Source organism: Stylophora pistillata, chromosome 7, assembly GCF_964205215.1.
Source record: "Stylophora pistillata chromosome 7, jaStyPist1.2, whole genome shotgun sequence".
NCBI lineage: Eukaryota > Metazoa > Cnidaria > Anthozoa > Scleractinia > Pocilloporidae > Stylophora > Stylophora pistillata.
The window spans coordinates 15,812,316-15,814,815 of NC_142525.1; the positions used below are offsets into that span (position 1 = coordinate 15,812,316).

Consider the following 2,500-nt stretch of genomic DNA (forward strand, 5'->3'; position numbering starts at 1 on the left):
AATATCAACATCTTAAGACTAACCTTCAAGGTTTGATGTCTCATGTGTACATATTGATCTTCAGTAAATCATATCTCAAACTTCAAGTTTTCGGGCTTTTTTCGCGTTTTGTTCGCACTTTGATCATTAAAATATCCTCAACCGAAGAGCCAGCAAACACCATGAGTATCCACAGAGTTAGAAATGTTGGCGAACTTGTCATACTCCTTCATCCATATTCACAATTATTACAAAAAGGTGTCGATCGTCCAGTGAAACCTCGGAGAAACGCGTCGAAAACTCTCCAAATAGCGCCGAACGCGACAAACTAATGCCGCACGCGCATGCGCAGACAAAATGCCTCTCTGCTCAAAATTTGTTAAGTGGGTGATTTGAGGGCATTGCACCACCACTTAATGAAACATTTCTTGAATGTTGTAGCATAATTTCTAGAAAACTCGCAACAAAATCGAGAAGAGCAAAAAATCAAAGAAACCAAGATGCTCGATGATTGGAGACAAAAGTATAGTCTGGAAGCAGTGGAAAGGTGCCTTCCATTGGGATCTGTGAATCCCAATTTTTCTCTTCCATTGCATGATCATAAGCAGCTTACATCCTTACACTCAGCCACATTGAACTGGATCCTGCTTCAAGAATGAGAAATCACCTGGCAGAAGATGTACTTGACAGAAAAATGCTTATCTTGATGCAGGTTAGCATTACAACAATAGTCAATGGTGAACTATTCAATGGTAAATTGTTTTGTTTTTTCATTATCCCCATTCCCTAACACACAGACAAAATACTGGTAATAAAGCCTGCCTACTTTCAACCACAAAACCAACTCTTAATTTAAAAAAGATGGTAAATTAAGTGCTGAAATTTATTCCTCATTGTTTGTTTGTTTTTTTTTATTCTTAATCTTTGGCAGAGTTATGGAGATCACATTATGGCATTTATGGAAGCTAGACCAAGAGCTCAGCAATGGACCTCCTTGGACTCTACACTTCAACTCCTTCAACACACTGCAGAAATTGTGGACTTGTTCAACTCTAAATGTCCACTAACAAGCATCAATGACATCAGGCTGAGAAAGTTGAACCATTTTTATTCTTTCATGTTGGATTGGAGAGAGAAGAGTACAGATGACAATTCATCATTTATCTCAAGCAAACTGTGGTTTGATCTACAGTCGATTTGCCTTGTTTTCCATGCCCTGGCCGTGCAGGTGAAACTCCACAAATTCCCACACTCATGCATTAAGCCTGCCATTGTCAATCAGGATTGTGTAGAAAACCACTTTTCATATGTGAAGTGAGGTCTTACAGTGGTCAGAACAATAATCCAACTCTGAAACAGTTGCTGGGGATGCTGCTCTTTACATATCCTGAGAAATCTTTATCACTAAAGCGCTCTTTGTTTCCGACACCGTGAAGATTATAAAAGCATTGTTCGTTTCTAAGAACAAAATGAAACGTTATTTGTTTCTAACAACAAAATGAAGCATTCAGTTGTTAGTTTTGTATGTACTCGTTTCACACTCGCAGACATTTCATAAGCTTGTGAAACTTTATCCTGGTTTTTAACAATTCCATGAAAACTTTGACTATACACAGAATTCGATTTACTTCAAGAAACTTGGAAGGGAGTTCGGTTATTCATTCATTCTCATTTTACAATCTGTAGCGTAGATGACTTAATGATTTAATACTTGGAAAAGAATTTTGAATGGAAGACTTTGAAGAGTTTGCAAACCCACAAAAGGACAACTAACTGGACAGATAAGTAATAACAATTGTAATTGTAATCAATGGTAATTCAAATTTTAAACTTCTAGCTAGGTCTTGTCTGAATGGTTTATCCCAACTACCATTCTTCAGTTTACCAGACCATGAATTTTGTAATTTAATTGGTTCCTGCACCCCCAGCTTGTCTGAAAGACTCGCTGATTATATCGATCTTCTGAATGTGCTCCTTTATCCTGACAAACATGATGAAAGGGACTCTGACCTTTAATGCTTAATTCTCCATGCTCAGAATACTATGAAACTTCTGAATTAAATAAGTTTTTCAATTCATCTTACAGCTCTAGGAATAGTCTTAATATATTCCACTGCAATATTAGAAGTCTATCAATAAATCTGCCTATCTTAGAAGATTGGTTATACTCTTTAGAAAAAAAACCTGACATATTAGCCATTTTAGAAACAAAGCTGAACTGCAGATCTATAATTAACATTGATATACTGGCCAGTACTACTTTTTTCATACTGACTCTGAAACAGCTGCCAGGGGTGGTGCTTTTTACATATCCAACAATCTAAAAGCCATACCCAGGGCAGATATAAAGTTTACCATACCTTTAGTTGAGTCCTGCTGGACGGAAATTATTACTAGCCATAACAAACCAAATATTATTATAGGATGCATATAATTATAGACATCCTTTAGCTGATGTACCAGATTTTACACAAGGACTAAAAAAAATGATTAAAAGCTTAAGCAACAGGAAACGACATGT

General features: G+C 36.6%; 2 protein-coding genes, 1 long non-coding RNA gene and 1 pseudogene across 4 annotated transcripts in view; 3 read left to right on the top strand and 1 right to left on the bottom strand.

The window, feature by feature from the left end:
* The window catches only part of LOC148726824 (uncharacterized), a 1,439-nt gene extending 1,115 nt beyond the window's left edge, over positions 1–324 (top strand). The window contains exon 2 of the mRNA XM_088728003.1: positions 1–324. This exon is cut by the window's left edge and continues 823 nt beyond it. The gene's annotated coding sequence lies outside the window, so the exon portion shown is untranslated.
* Positions 1–2,500, top strand: part of LOC111332590 (uncharacterized) — a 109,967-nt gene that overhangs the window by 26,317 nt on the left and 81,150 nt on the right. The gene's annotated exons all lie outside the window — the stretch shown is intronic.
* Positions 357–1,815, top strand: LOC148726825 (uncharacterized; annotated as a pseudogene). Its single transcript, XR_015989639.1, has 2 exons — positions 357–691; positions 911–1,815. The product of XR_015989639.1 is annotated as an uncharacterized LOC148726825 (transcript).
* LOC148726826 (uncharacterized) overlaps positions 1,068–2,500 on the bottom strand; it is a 3,266-nt gene continuing 1,833 nt past the window's right edge. Inside the window, exon 2 of the long non-coding RNA XR_015989800.1 lies at positions 1,068–2,500. This exon is cut by the window's right edge and continues 390 nt beyond it. This is a non-coding gene — a long non-coding RNA (uncharacterized LOC148726826).